Consider the following 17065-nt stretch of genomic DNA (forward strand, 5'->3'; position numbering starts at 1 on the left):
GAGTACCATAACCCTATAGTTTGTGTACCATTTAAGTATCTAAGGATTCTTTTAACAGCATTCAAATGAGATTCCTTAGGATTAGATTGATATCTAGCACAAAAGCAAACACTAAACATGATATCAGGCCTACTTGCAGTTAGATATAATAATGAGCCAATCATACCTCTATAGTATTTTAAGTCTACGCTTTTACCTTCATCATCCTTGTCAAGCTTACTTGAGGGACTCATTGGTGTGCCAATTGGTTTGCAGTTCTCCATTCCAAATCTTTTGAGTAGTTCCTTGGTGTACTTGCTTTGGATGATGGAGATTCTCTCTTTTGATTGTTTATTTGGAGTCCGAGGAAGAAGGTGAGTTCTCCCATCATGCTCATCTCGAACTCTCCCTGCATAAGCTTAGCAAAGTCTTGACAAAGGGATTCATTAGTAGACCCAAAAATTATGTCATCAACGTAAATTTGTATAATTAGCATATCATTTTGGTTTCTTTTAATAAATAGGGTTGTATCTACATTGCCTCTTGAGAAACCATTATTTAGTAAAATTTGCTTGACCTTTCATACCATGCTCTAGGTGCTTGTTTTAGACCATATAAAGCTTTATTTAATCTAAAGACATGATTGGGAAAAGCATGATTTTCAAATCCAGGGGGTTGTTCTACATATACTTCTTCAGAAATATATCCATTTAAAAATACACTTTTAACATCCATTTGAAATAGTTTGAATTTCATAAAGCAAGCATAAGCAAGTAGAAGTCTAAAGGCTTCTAATCTAGCAACAGGTGCAAAGATTTCATCAAAATCAATTCCTTCTTCTTGATTATATCCCTTAGCAACCAGTCTTGCTTTATTTCTAATTACATTTCCATGCTCATCTAATTTGTTTCTAAAGACCCATTTTGTGCCAATTATTGAATAATCTTTAGGTCTTGTTACTAAGGTCCAAACATTATTTCTTTCAAATTGATTAAGTTCTTCTTGCATAGCATTAATCCAGTTATGATCATTTTCAGCTTCTTCAAAAGTTTTAGGTTCAAGTTGAGATACAAATGCACAATGATTAAGTACATCTCTAAGTGAAGAACGGGTTTTTACCCCATGCATAGGATCACCAATTATTAACTCCTTAGGATGGTTGTGAACATACCTCCATTCCTTGGGTAAGTCATTTGTACCTTGAGGTTGTTCTTGAATTTCTTCACCTTTCTCATTTTGTTTGTCTTCTTGATCCTTGTCTTCTGGAGTTGCTGAGTCTTTCAGAGTGATTTCCTTTATCCCTTCTATTAGTGGATCTGCATCATCAACACCCTCATTCTTCCTTGAAGGAAGATCGTTAGATTCATCAAAGACAACATGTATGGACTCCTCAACTACTAAAGTTCTTTTGTTGAACACTCTAAATGTTTTACTAGTGGAGGAGTAACCTAGAAAGATTGCTTCATCTGATTTTGCATCAAATTTACCAAGTTTTTCTTTGCCATTATTTAATACAAAACATCGGCAACCAAAAACATGAAAATATGCAATATTTGGTTTTCTTTCTTTCCAAAGTTCATAGGGGGTTTTCTTTAAAAATTGTCTAATTAAAGCATGATTTAAAATGTAACATGCTGTGTTAATAGCTTCTGCCCAAAAATATCTTGGAAGGTTGCTTTCACAGAGCATGGTACGGGCCATTTCTTCTAAGGTTCTGTTTTTCTGTTCAACTACCCCATTCTGTTGGGGTGTCCTAGGAGCAGAGAAGTTATGGCCAATTCCATTTTCATCACAAAAATTTTCAAAGTCATGATTTTCAAATTCTGTTCCATGATCACTTCTAATATTTTGAATTGAAAACCCTTTTTCATTAGTGACTTTTCGATGAAATTTTATGAAAATTTGAAAAGTTTCATTTTTGTGAGCTAAAAAGAAAACCCAAGTAAAATGAGAGTAATCATCTATTATTACAAATCCATATCATTTTCCTCCTAGACTAGTGGTTCTAGTTGGTCCAAATAAATCCATATGTAAGAGCTCTAAAGGTCTAGAAGTTGAAACAGTGTTTTTGAATTTAAATGATACTCTAGTTTGTTTACCTAATTGGCATGCATCACAAATTCTATCCTTTTCAAAGTTCAGTTTTGGCAAACCGAGAACTAAATCTTTTTTAATTAATTTTGAGAGAGAATGCATGCTAATGTGTGCAAGTCTACGATGCCACAGCCAACTAATCTCATTTATTTTAGCATTTAAGGAAACTAGGCATTGTATGTCTAATTTAGTTAAATCATTCAAGTCTACCATATAAATATTGCCATGCCTATGTCCTATAAATTTAATGCCATCGTTAATAGGACTCGTCACAATGCAAACAGATGATTCAAAACTTACTTTATACCCTTTATCACAGAATTGACTAATGCTAAGTAAATTATGCTTTAAACCTTTAACTAATAAAACATTCTCAATGTATTTGGAGGGAGTGATACCAATGTTACCTATCCCGATGATCTTTCCTTTGCCATTATCTCCAAAGGTGACCATCCCTCCATCCTTAGCATCAAACGTGATGAATTGTGATTCATCACCAGTCATGTGTCTCGAGCATCCGCTGTCAAGATACCATTTCCTGTTTCCTTCTTGGGATGCTAGACACACCTGCAAGCAAAGGTCACATTTCTGTCTTAGGTACCCAAGCTTTCTTGGGTCCTTTCAGGTTAGTCAGAATGGTTCCTTTTGGAACCCATATTTTCTTTGTGTTTGCATATTTGTTAATAAGACATGTGTATGATTTATGTCCTATTCTTCCACATTTAAAACAAGTAATATTTGTAGACTTGTTACTTGAATAATTTACATAAATATCCTTCAGAAATTTTTGTTTCTTCAGGGGTTTATAACCAAGTCCAGCCTTATCATATATAGCTTTCTGATTTTCAAGGATCATATTTAGTTTGTTTGAACTTAAGGTGAACTTATCTACTATAGATTTCAGCTTGTTCATTTCATCCTTTAAGTTTTGATTTTCTTGAATCAAGGTGATTTTTTCAATTGAAAGATTTTCAGCTTGTTTCACTAAGGACTGATTTTCCAATTTCAGCTCTTTGTTTTTCTTCCCTAGTTTCTTTAATTCATCAATTGAATCATAGAATGCTTCATGCAATTCTTCAAAAGTAAATTCACTAGTGGATTCAGAAGTTACCTCATTTTCGTGTGCCATTAGGCACAGGTTGGCTTGTTCTGTTGAGGTTTCCTCATCGGAGCTTGAGTCATCACTCGCACTCCAGGTCGCCATCATTGCCTTCTTTTTGAACTTCTTTGGACCTTTCTTCAATTGTGAACATTCGGATCTGAAATGTCCTGGCTTCTTACACTCGTAGCATATAGGGGGTTGATCTTTCTCCTTTTCTTTGCTTTGATCCCCTTTTGTGAATTTCTTTCTCATCCCCTGTTTCTTTTTTCTTAGAAACTTCTTAAATTTCCGGGTGATGAGAGCCATCTCTTCATCCTGATCTTCATCTTCAGAGTCATCCATTTCATAATCAGGCGAAGTTGTGGATTTGAGGGCAATGATTCTTTTCTTTTTGACTTCATCCTCTTGATGTTGCTTCATGCTAAGTTCATGAGTCATCAAGGATCCAAGAAGCTCTTCTAGAGGTAGAGTGTTCAAGTCCTTTGCTTCTTGGATGGCAGTCACCTTGGCTTCTCAAGTTCTTGGCAGTGACCTGAGAATCTTCCTTACAAGTTCACTGTTAGTATAAGATTTGCCAAGACTCTTTAAACCATTGATTATATCAGTAAAACGAGTAAACATAGCAGTTATGGACTCATCATGCTCTATTTTGAACAATTCATATTTATGTACAAGCATGTTTATTTTAGACTCTTTTACTTGATTTGTTCCCTCATGGGTTACTTCTAACCTATTCCATATTTCTTTAGCAGATGCACAAGTAGAAATGCGATTAAATTCACTAGCATCTAGTGCACAATAAAGAACATTCATGGCTTTGGCATTTAATTGTGCCAATTTCTTGTCAACCTCATCCCATTCTTTCTCGAGTTTGGTTGATTCCTCACCATCTATAATCTTGGTGGGTGTGTGAGGACCATTCACTATGATACTCCACATATCATAGTCGAGTGCTTGTATGAAAATCTTCATCCGAGCTTTCCAATAGGTGTAATTAGACCCATTGAAAAGTGGAGGTCGGTTTGTTGATTGTCCCTCGGCTAGAGAAATACCGACATGGGTTGCCATAGATCTTTGGCTCTTTGATTGTTAGATCAAAGAAGGGCTAGAGCACCGGCTCTGATACCACTTGTTGCCCAGCTATGCAACCCAAGAGGGGGGGGTGAATTGGGTTTCTAAAAATTTTAAGCCCAACAGATTACTTATGAAGAACAAAACAAAGACTTTAAATCAATATTAATTACCTAAAGCAGTATTGCAAGGATATAATAAAGAAATAAGATAAAGCGATAAAGCACACCACAAACACAAGGATTTATAGTGGTTCGGTGCTAACCTTGCACCTACATCCACTCCCCAAGATCCTACTTGGAAATTTCTATCCACTATCCTTTGTATTCAACCCGAATACAAAACGTCGGAAACTCCGACACTAGCTATCCCAAGCTAGATCACTTATTTCTCGGTTACAAGTAAACCCAAAACACTCCGATTTCAGGTTCGGATCAACCTTTTCTTGTTTTGGAAATCCTCCAAAAACAAGAACAAAAACTCACAAAGAGTTAGAAAATTTTGAGCATAGATTAATACAATAACAGCTCCTTAAATGAGCGAATATAACAATAAAAGCTTTACTCAAATGAAGAACCCCTTTTTCGGATTTTCTCAAAGTGGATGAATGCTTGAATGCTTGAGAAGAGGTTGATTGATGATTGAAGATCTCTTGAAAGCTTTGAACGATCTCTAGATCAAGGTTGAAATAATAGGCGTGAAGAATTCTCTCCTTGAAAGCTCTTGCTTTTCTCTTTCACACTCTCTCTGGTATATTGTGGATCCTCTCTCTTTTTCTTTTTGGATTTTTCGTTAATCTCAGACTTTTTCTTGCAAATTTCGGATCCTCTCTTCTGTTCTTCTCTCTTTGATCTGCCGATTGATCTTCTTCTTCACTTATGTTTCTCTCCAATTTGATCTGCTATTTAAACTGCAATTTCTTTCACCATTTCAAGCATTTTGTAGCATTAGAAGCAAGAGAAAATAATTTAGGTAGATAAAGAGCCGTTAGAGCAATTTTAGGAAGCATAAATGGCAATTAAAATGGGCAAAAAAATAGTCATTGCTGATATTTCCCATCGCAGGGGTCGACTCATGAGTCGACTCATGCATCAGGAGTCGACTCATGAGTCGACTTCTGTTGCACAGACCAGAAGGTCTGATTTCTGAATTTTTCGGCTCAAATCAGCAGAGGTCGACTCATGAGTCGACTCATGCCTTGTGGGTCGACTCATGAGTCGACTCACAGGTCGTGCCAAGTCAAAAATCCAGCGTGCCATGGAAATTTTTTGCATGCCAATCAGCTCACAGTGCCATGAGTTGACTCATGAGTCGACTCATGCACTTCAAACCTTCATAACTTCAAAAATATAAGTCCAAATATAATAAAATTTTCACCAATAGTTTACAAATCATTTGTTCTATCAAATGATACTATCAAATCAGAATTTTAGTGAAATTACGATTTTGCCCTTGAAGAGCATAAGGACTTTTTCATTTTAAAATTATTTGTATCCCTTCAATCTGCTTTGTAATCATCAAAATCAATCTAGGAGCAACATGTTATATCTGTAGGGACAAGCTTTGCCTTCTTCTTTTCAAAGATGCTTCTTTTAGGGTTCAATCTTTTTCCTTTCTTTGAACCATTCCTACCATATTTATTTTTATCCACCATAAGAAGTGGACCTTTCTCTCCCTTTATATGATTTTCAACTATTTTCAACATATTCAGTAGCTCTAGCAGGGAAATGTCCAGTTTGTTCATGTGGTAATTACCACAAACTGGGAGAAGAATTCTGGAGAGACTAGAGGATTAGATCTTGACTGAGTTCTACATCCATGGTGAATCCTAATCGACCTAATCTGGTGATCAAGTCAATCATCTTCAGTACATAATTTTGAACTAGAGTTTCCTCAGTCATCCGAGGTCAAAACAACTACTTAGATAATTCATATCTAGTAGTTCGGCTCTGCTCTCCATATAGCTCTTTTAAATTGAGCAGTATGGAAGAAGCATCCATATCCACATATTGCCTCTGTAATTCATTACTCATAGAGGCCAATATTATACATTTGACAACCATGCTGTCATTTTGCCACATCTTATATGTAGCCTTTTCCTCTTCTGAAGCATCTTTACTGACTGGACCAGGGTTAGGTGTGTCCAGAATATAAGACAATTTTTCTTGCATAAGCACTGTAAGCAAGTTTCTTAGCCAGTCCACATAATTGAGACCAGTCAGCTTATTTGCATCAAGGATGCAACGTAGTGAGAGTGAAGTAGCCATAATGTAGAGTTTTAATCTACAAGAATTAAGAGTATCATATAAGCAGACGATTCATGGTGACATGTATAACTAGATGAGATCTTTTATTCTAGTTATTGCTCTCACTATTTTATCATATACCATAGCCCTCTCTATGATAGACAAGAAATCCTAAATCGATCTCTTATTGGGGTTGAGATCCTTATTCCTCAAAGAAGTCTTATAGATAGCACAACAAACTCTAGTGAGATCAAAGGTAGGAAAATTTTTTCAATGATATTCTCAACATAAACTACCTCTAAAATATTTATAGTCTTGTGGATAGTACAACAAACTATAATATTTTAGTTAAGTCAAACCCTTCATTTCCATACAGCCATATTTGAAATTAATATTGCTCTTGTGGATAGCCAATAAAGCAATAATAATTCAAATATGCCATAAGCATTTATAATGCACCAAGATTTTATTATATTAGCTCCATAGTAAGTTTTATAGATAGCACAACAAACTTACTATGGTTCTTAAATAATAACCATCTTAGCATGAAGGAAGGCATTAGTAGTATAATAAACACTAAGCAAATTAAATTCAAGATTTAGACTTATCTAATTGACCAGATAAGTAGATGGAGGTCTCTGTTGGGAATAGTATCCCAAAGCCAATCGTCAGCCTGTTGACGGTTGTGCTCATTTTTGTATTTGTACATGAATTATGAATTAATAAAAATTATATTGATATTTTTCATCACAAAATATTTCATCTTCTAATGAACTCCTATGTTGTGGTGAATTTCTTAAGACTATTTAGACTCGACAAAGGAGGATTTGTCGTTTAGTCCTTAAATCTATTCGCGACCAAATGATACGTTGTTACCAAGGATGACAACGTTTATCAAGCATAGGTCGTTGTGTGCCATATAGGTTGGTTGTCCTCTTAACCAATGAGTGTGGAGACACTGGTATGGCATACAGGTGAGGTGTAAGGGTACATCTGCACTGAACATGACCGACTTCGGAGCTATTTCTGCTGTCAAGATTTACTCTGATGGAATATGGGTATAAATATCCCTCCGACCTGAGACCGCCATGGTGACTTGCAAGCAACTCACTACACTTAGGCACTGGACTACTTGAATTTTTAATTCAGTGACGGAAGGCTGCTGGGTGTAGTCAAGTACTTGACTTGTTGATGCGTGTGTCAAGATAAAATTGACCACTCCAGTTTAAGAGCTATGTACAATCGTATTTCAATTTAGCAAAACTTTGGCTAGGGTAGTCCTTGTGAGGAGTCACAGGACTGTTTAAGTTGAGCACGATTCAGATGATCTGATCAGGGTTGATAGTTTAACCCTAAGTCGTCCTAAACATAGAGGTCAAAAGGATGAATTATACAGTAACCATATTCATGTAGGTTCTGAGTGTTGCGATTACGACTCTTCGACCTATCCAGATATCGGGTACCATTGCTAGATGGTCACTTCGATTAGTACAAGAATTGGTTTCTGTGCTATCGACTTAGGTTTGAACCTGCGGGGTCACACACATTAGAAGTTCCTATCTGATCTGATGGATGATGTAGAATCCTACATATTTGGGACTCAGTGATCGAGAATCAAGATTCTCTGATCATGAGTTCCACATATTATGGGTACCGGGGTCAAGAGTCCCACTGGTTGGGACTTTTCGATCAGGATTACATATCGATGAATTCTGATGCCCGATTGCCCATCGAATTTGCACAAAATATTTATGAGAGGTTTTATTAGTAATTTGATCACTAATTAACTCAATTTGATGGAGTAATTATTTTTGGATCAAGTCCAATTGAATTGGATTCAGTTGGGTCTGATCCGATTAGGTTAAGAGTTGACCTAATCATCGAGATGGTTTGGTCCCTGATTTGATCAAGGGTTGGACTTAATCAATTCTTGATTTGATTAAGATTTTATTGAGCCTTATTAAGCCTAATTTAGTTAGATTTAAATTAGTCTAATTGGACCTAACTTATTTGGTTCAATTAGGTTGGTTTAAATAATTAAACCACCTTGACCCAATCTCCATGCGCCACCTCACTTCCATTGCACCCATTTGAATTCATGAGAAGGAACTTCTCATGAATTTTTTCCTCACGCCAAGCCCTCTCCATGCCCCACTTTAATGTGCCAAATGAATGGATAAGGATGATTGGTTGGCCATTCATATTCAAAATAAAGTTTGAATTTGAATGGGCAATCAATCTTTGCACCTTATTCTTTTTTTTTACGCCCTATTTATTACATGAGAAAAAATTTCTCATGAAATCACTCCATGCATAATTTAAGCCACGCCTCACGCCTTTAGTAGATAAGGGATGAGTTGGTGTCCATTTGAATTCAAAATTTGATTTGAATTCAAATATGCAATTACTCATCTTTATCCTTTCTTTTGGATAAGATGTTCGACGTTGTTATAAAAGGAGGTGAAGAGTGGGGCATGCAAGAAGAAGATTTTTAGAAAAAAAATTTAGGGTGTGAGAAGTCTTGTGCGTGAGAAAGAAGTCCATATCCTTCCAAGAGAAAAAGAAAGAAAAAAAAGAAAAGTGGGTGCAAGGTTTCTGATGAGTTCCCTAGAGTTTTAGCCTGGGGTTCGGGAAGTGAGAAAGTGAGCTACGAGTGTCGTGAGCCCATAAAATCTCAGAAAGATCTTCAACATCCTCTCAAGCACGTCTGTCAATAATCTAGAGTATCTGAAGAATCGACAGATATCGATCGAAAGAGTTCGATCAGCATCGACCGTCAGAAGGGCTCTACAACGAGCTAGCACTAGTGAGGAGTCGATCAGATCGAAAATATTGTGTGGATGATCCACAGAGACCAGACACACTGTGTGGCTGCGTTGCAATGATCAGACTCTCCCAACGGTGATCAGATTACGGTGATCTACTATCCGCATAAAGGTATTGTGTTCTGAACACATTACAGTAAAGTGTTTACTGTTTGAATTTGAATTTCAAATTTAAATGAATGTATGCTATATATCATATTTAGATCCTAGTGTAGGATAAATTTATGTTAATTAATTAGATTAATTAATATTTTTCTACTGTAAAATCATAATTTTAAAAAAGTTTTAAAATTACCATTTTACCCCTGCATTGAATTTTCCCATAAATGGTATCAGAGTGAATTTTTAGATATGATATATATATATTTACATGCGTAGATTAAGTTATAATCTAAAAGTTTAAATTTAAAATTTAAAATTCAAAATTTAAAATTTGAATTTTGAAAGTTGTTCGAAATTCAAAATTCAAAAATTTGAAATTCAAAATTTGAAATTTAAATTTTGAAATTTGAAATTCAAAATTCAAAATTCAAAAATTTGAAATTCAAAATTCAAAATTTGAAATTTGGTTGAAATTTCAAATTTGAAATTCAAAATTTAAATTTCAAAATTTGAAATTCAAAATTTGAAATTCAAAATTTTGAAATTTGAAATTTGTTTGAAATTTAAAATTCAAAATTTAAAATTTGAAATTTAAAATTTAAATTTTGAAATTAGTATATTTAGATATACTGGATCCAAGTAACAAGTAATTGAATTGGGTTGGTTGCCATGGCCGTCCAGTCATAGGAGAAAAGCAAGGTTTAAAGGCCCTCTCCTCCCATTCGATGGGGTCTCCTATGGCGGTAGGGGTGCCGCTGCAATTATATCCCATGCAGATGAAGTAGCGAAAGAAATTAATTGTAAAGGTTCAATTATGAAATTTATCATGAATGTGTTAGATTAGATCTAAAGGAATATTCATGATTTATTTTGATTGAGTTATTTTCTGTTATGTAATTAGCAATAGGATTGCTATTTATGAAATGTGCTGATCTAATTGTGAAATGAGTCAACATATTTGGTGAACAGAAAATAAAACCTTTCAAATTTGAAAATTATTTTCGAAATGCCAAACCCTGACCCATCAGTCCAAATACTTAATTAAAAGAATTAAGTGTTGTCTAGTAGGTCTAGAATTATGAATTAAGACATAAGACAATTGCATAAACTTGTAGGTCAATGGGTTAGATGGATTAGGTCCATAATTGGGTTAGACCTAAGGTTAGCTTAAAGAAATAGACTAAATTAGAGTAATTGGTCAAATCTAATCAAAAGTTGAATTAGATTAGATCAAGGATACTCTAGACTCAACTTCAATAGTTGTAGTTGAATGGGTCCATGTCTTTAACTAGACCAAGATGGACTTAATTCATGGCTACACGGTCGAACCCTATTTACTAAGTTGATCAAATTAAAACTAATGAACCGGTTGGTGTCTAAGGTAAGTTTGGCAGTTTGACCAGTGGTTTTTAAATGGGAGCTACTCGCAGTGATTTGATCTCTGACGAGTTAATGGCTTATCCCCACCACTGATCTCACTTACCTGGCCAACCTGGTGAATTAGATTTTGATTAGATCACTTGGTGATTAGGGCTCACCCATGTTATTAGGTAAATCAGTTTGACTGATTTAGGTACTCCTAATGCCAGCTTTAATTAAATCTTTTTTAATCTGACTTGGTGAAGTCAGTGGGAGGATTGAAATTGGTTAGATATTTTCTTCTCATCTATCCTTTAATAAAATCCTCAAAAATTATTAGATCCCTAAAAATGATTAAGTTATATTGATAACTAAGTCATAGCCTCCCATTAAGTGAGTGATAATGAGTCCATTAGTTTAATAATCATTGGAGGCCCAAAGGCCTGGTGCTTATTGACTAATGGAATTATCATTCATAATATGATAATTTTGGTTTGAGTCTTTCTGATGGTGGTCAGGTTGGCCAGCCAAAGTCGGGCCTGATCATTTATTGGTCTGATTCACCAAATCAAATCATGTTAATGGTTGGACCTAACCAGATCTTTTCAGTGGAGGCCAAAGCCTACTGATTACGTTCTGGAGCAAAATCAATTACTAGAAGTTGTTTAGAGAAACAACTGGTTATGAACCTATCCATAAATGCACATGGGTTGACCAACCAAAGTTGGGCTCGTGTGTAGTCTGTGTGAATTCTAGTACCCACTAAAGAATTAAAGTAATTTCTCAAATTGGAGGTTGAGGCTACTAGTTCGTAAAAATACTAGGAGAAACTTTAGACTAAAGTCCAAGTCTTTAGTATTTATAATTTATGTACTAATAGAGGTCTGATTTTCCTTTATGCAGCTATGGCCACTACCCTGTCCCTCCGATCATTATTTGATAATAACAAGCTCATGGGACTTAATTTTGATAGCTGGTATCAAAAATTAAAAATCATCCTTGAGCATGAGCGGATCCTTTATATAGTAACAGATCCGGCACCTGAGGAGCCAACCCCGAACGTTAGAGGGATAATCTGAGATACTTATCAGAAGTGGCTCAATGACCGCATCACCGTTCGGTGCATTATGCTAACGGCAATGAATAATGAGTTCAGTCGCAGGTTCGAGAACGCCCAGCCACAGGAGATGCTTCAAATGTTGAACGACTCTTTTGGCACGCCTGACAATATGGAAAGGCACAAAACTAGTTGTGCCATTTTCAATGCTCGGATGAGGGATGGAGCCTCAGTCATAGATCATGTACTATACATGATCGAAATGATTGAGCGCCTAAGTAAACTGGGTTTTCCCCTACACAAGCAGCTCGGTAAGGATGCGATCCTTAATTCATTGCCCAAGTCCTTCCTCCCCTTCCTTACTCATTTTCGGATGACAAAGCCTGTAGTGAACTACCACGGCTTGTTGGGGTTGCTGCAGAACTTTGAGAAGGATCACCAGCTCCATAAGGAGTCGGTGAATATTGTGGGAGGGTCTTCTTCTGGTCGTCGACCCTTTAAGAAAGGGAAGAAGAAGAACAAGAAAAAGAAGAATAAGAAGGTGCAGCTGCATGCTGGGACATCTGCACAGGGTCAGACCAAGAAGCACAAGCCCGACCAGAGCCAGGCGGAGTACTTCTTTTGCAAGAAGCAGGGGCACTGAAAGAGGAACTGTCCTCTATACATTGCTTCCCTGGACTCGAACAGGCCGAAGAAGAAGCAAGGTACTTATATGATAACACCTTGTAACTTTTTTATTTGTGATACTACTGCCTAGGTATTGGATACTGAAAGCCCTTATCATATTTGCAATTCGATGCAGGGTCTGCAGGTCAATAAGAGATTTGATGAAGGCGAGAGATTCCTGAACGTTGGAGATGGAAGCAAAGTTTTAGTTCTAACATTAGGAATCATGAACCTTGTAATCAATTCTCGAAACGTAATTCTGAGTGAATGTCACTATTGTCCAAGCTTTTTATTAAATATTATTTCTGTAGGCCTTTTGGCCATGAACGGTTATCAATTTTTAATAAAAAGAAATGTTTACAATATCATTTTGAATAGTGTTACAATGTTTGTTGGACAACTTAATAATGAAATTTACTTTCTATCACAACCTGTTAATGTGGTTCAAACCTCCGGTAAACATCCTAGAATAGATAATGTGTTAGAAGTCTACCTTTGGCACTGTAGGCTAGGTCATATCAATAAGAACAGGATAAATAGGTTGGCTCAAGAAAAAATTCTTGAAGTAGGTGATTGTGAATCACTTCCAACCTGTGAGTCATGTCTTCTTGGTAAAATGACCAAATCACCTTTTATTGGAAAAGGTGAGCAAGCCAGTGAACTCTTGGCTCTGGTACATTCTGATGTATGTGGACCCATGAGCTCAAGTGCAAGAGGTGGATATTTCTACTTCATAACCTTCACAGATGACCTATCGAGGTATGGGTATGTCTATTTAATGAAACATAAGTCGGAGTCATTTGAAATGTTCAAACTATTCTGAAATGAGGTAGAAAAATAAACTGAAATGTGTATTAAAATTCTTCGATCTGATCGAGGAGGTGAATACCTTTCCAATGATTTTCTGACATATCTTAAGGAGAATGAAATTCTCTCTCAATGGACTCCTCCTGGAACACCACAACATAATGATGTATCTGAAAGGAGGAATTGGACCTTGTTAGACATGGTTCGATCCATGATGGGATTTGCTGGTCCGTCGATCTCCCTCTGGGGATATGCACTCGAATCAGCTTGTTACCTTCTAAATAGAGTTCCTAGTAAGTCTGTAACCAAAACGCCATATGAGATATGGATAGGACGTAAGCCAGTACTCTCGCACCTTAGAATTTGGAGATGTCCAGCTTATGTTAAACATTTAATTACGGACAAGCTTGGACCTTGGTCTGACAAGTGTAATTTTATAGGATACCCAAAAGAGACCAAAGGGTATTACTTCTACCTAGCTGATGAGCAAAAAGTGTTTGTCAGCCTTAAGGCAATCTTTTTAAAAAAGGAGTTCCTTGATGAAGGGACTGTTGCCTCTAAGGTCGAACTTGACGAAGTTCGGTAGGTGAAAAAATTGACACAAGTTGCTGAACCTGAACCGGATTTGGTTAGATTAGATCTGGAGCCCATTGTTCAAGCACCCTTAAGACGATCTGGTAGAGTACCACGTCAACCGGACAGATACTATAGTTTCTTGGTCCGGGACAGCGATCCTATCGAACTTGATGAAAACGATGAGGATCCGATCACCTACATAAATGCAATGCAGAGATCCGACTCTGAGAAATGGCTAGAGGCCATGTAATCCAAAATAGAGTCCATGAAGGTCAACGATGTGTGGACATTGGTTGACCCACCCGAAGGAGTAAAATTCATAGGGTGTAAGTGGGTCTTCAAGAGGAAGAGAGGCGCAGACGGAAAAGTGAAAACCTATAAAGCCCGTCTAGTTGTCAAGGGATATCGTCAACGTTATGGTATAGACTATGACGAGATGTTTTCTCCTGTGGCAATGCTCAAATCCATTCGGATTATGCTTGCGATAGCTACCCATCTGGACTATGAAATCTGGTAGATGGATGTGAAGATGGCTTTCCTAAATGGAGAGCTGGATGAAGAGGTGTATATGATACAACCTGAAGGATTCATATCCATAGATGAGTCTAAGGTGTGCAGGCTACAGAGGTCCATTTATGGACTTAAGCAGGCATCACGGAGTTGGAACATACGTTTTGATAAGACGATCAAGCCGTATGGCTTCGTTAAGAATGGAGAAGAGCCATGCATTTATAAGTGGGCTAATGGTCCAGTAGTAGTATTTCTTGTATTGTATGTGGATGATATTCTCTTAATCGAGAATGATGTCCCTGCATTACAGAGAATAAAGATTTGGCTGTCGTCACAATTCTCCATGAAGGATCTGGGAGAAGCTTCCTACATCCTAGGGATGAGGATCTATAGGGATAGATCTAAAAGGTTGCTTGGTTTATCTCAGTCCACGTACATTGATACTATGCTGAAGAGGTTCAGCATGGAGAATTCCAAGAAAGGCTATCTTCCGATAGGCCATGGAATTTCTCTCTCGAAGAGGGATTGTCCGATAACACCTCAAGAGAGAGAGCATATGGATAGGATTTCATATGCTTCGGTAGTGGGATTTATCATGTACACCATGACATGTACATGATCAGATGTGGCATACTCACTAGGGGTAGTGAGTAGATACCAATCTGATCTAGGAGAGAATCACTGAAAGGTTGTTAAAACTATCCTGAAATATTTAAGAAATATTAAGGACCAGTGGCTTGTTTATGGTGAATCAGACTTGAGACTTATAGGTTTACAGACTCTAGTTTCCAGTCTGATCACGATGACAGCAAAAGTGTGTCAGAATTTATTTTTACCCTTAATGGTGGGGCTATCTGCTGGAAAAGTTTCAAGCAGCACATAGTGGCTGATTCAGTTTGCGAGGCGGAGTATGTCACCGCATCAAATGCTGCCAAAGAAGCGGTGTGGCTGAGAAAATTCATCACCGAGCTCGGAGTAGCACCCTCCCTTGTTGGTCCAGTTCTGCTCTACTATGACAGCTCTGGAGCTATTACTCATTCGAAGGAACCAAAGGCACACTAGCAGACGAAGCATATTCTACGCCGCTACCATCTCATCCGAAAAATTATGGATCAAGGTGACGTCGACCTTCAGAAGATCGATGGGAAGGAGAACCTGGCCGACTCATTCACTAAAGCCATTGCGGTGAAGGAGTTCGACGACTACAAGTCGAAGATGGGTATGAGATACTGCACCGATTGGCTTTAGGCCAAGTGGGAGATTGTTGGGAATAGTGTCCCAAAGCTAATCGTCAGTCTGTTGACGGTTGTGCTCATTTTTATATTTGTACATGAATTATGAATTAATAAAAATTATATTGATATTTTTCATCATAAAATATTTCATCTTCTAATGAACTCCTATGTTGTGGTGAAGTCCTTAGGACTATTTAGACTCGACAAAGGAAGATTTATCGTTTAGTCCTTAAATCTGTTCGCGATCAAATGATACGTTGTTACCAAGGACGACAACGTTTATCAAGCATAGGTCGTTGTGTGCCATATAGGTTGGTTGTCCTCTTAACCAATGAGTGTGGAGACACTGGTATGGCATACTGATGAGATATAAGGGTACATTTGCACTGAACGTGATCGACTCCGAAGCTATTTCTGCTATCAAGATTTGCTCCGATGGAATATGGGTATAAATATCCCTCCGATCTGAGACCGCCATGGTGACTTGCAAGCAACTCACTATACTTAGGCACTGGACTACCTGAATTTTTAATTCAGTGACGGAAAGCTGCTGGGTGTAGTCAAGTACTTGACTTGTCGGTGCATGTGCCAAGATGGGATTGACCACTCCAATTTAGGAGCTATGTACAGTCATGTTTCAATTTAGCAAAACCTTGGCCAGGGTAGTCCTTGTGAGGAGTCATAGGACTGTTTGAGTTGAGCACGATTCGGATGATCTGATCAGGGTTGACAGTTTAATCTTGAGTCATCCTAAACACAGGGGTCAAAAGGATGAATTATACAGTAACCATATTCATGTAGGTTCTTAGTGTTGCGATTGTGACTCTTCGACCTATCCGGACGTCGGGTACCATTGCTAGATGGTCACTTCGATTAGTACAGGAATTGGTTCTTGTGCTATCGGCTTAGGTTCGAACCTGCGGGGTCACACACATTAGAGATTTCTATCTGATCTGATGGCTGATGTAGAATCCTACATGTTTGGGACTCAGTGATCGAGAATCAGGATTCTCTGATCATGAGTTCCACACATTATGGGTATCGGGGTCAAGAGTCCCACTGGTTGGGACTTTTCGATCAGAGTTATATATCGATGAATTCTGATGCCCGATTGCCCATCGGATTTGTACAAAATATTTATGAGAGGTTTTATTAGTAATTTGATCACTAATTAACTCAATTTGATTGAGTAATTATTTTTGGATCAAGTCCAATTGAATTGGATTCAGTTGGGTTTGACCCGATTAGGTTAAGAGTTGACCTAATCGTCGAGATGGTTTGGTCCCTGATTTGATCAAGGGTTGGGCTTAATCAATCCTTGATTTGATTAAGATTTTATTGAGCCTAATTAAACCTAATTTAGTTAGGTTTAAATTAGTCTAATTGGACCTAACTTATTTGGTTCAATTAGGTTGGTTTAAATAATTAAACCACCT

The sequence above is a fragment of the Elaeis guineensis genome, chromosome 15 (genome assembly GCF_000442705.2).
Source record: "Elaeis guineensis isolate ETL-2024a chromosome 15, EG11, whole genome shotgun sequence".
Lineage (NCBI taxonomy): Eukaryota > Viridiplantae > Streptophyta > Magnoliopsida > Arecales > Arecaceae > Elaeis > Elaeis guineensis.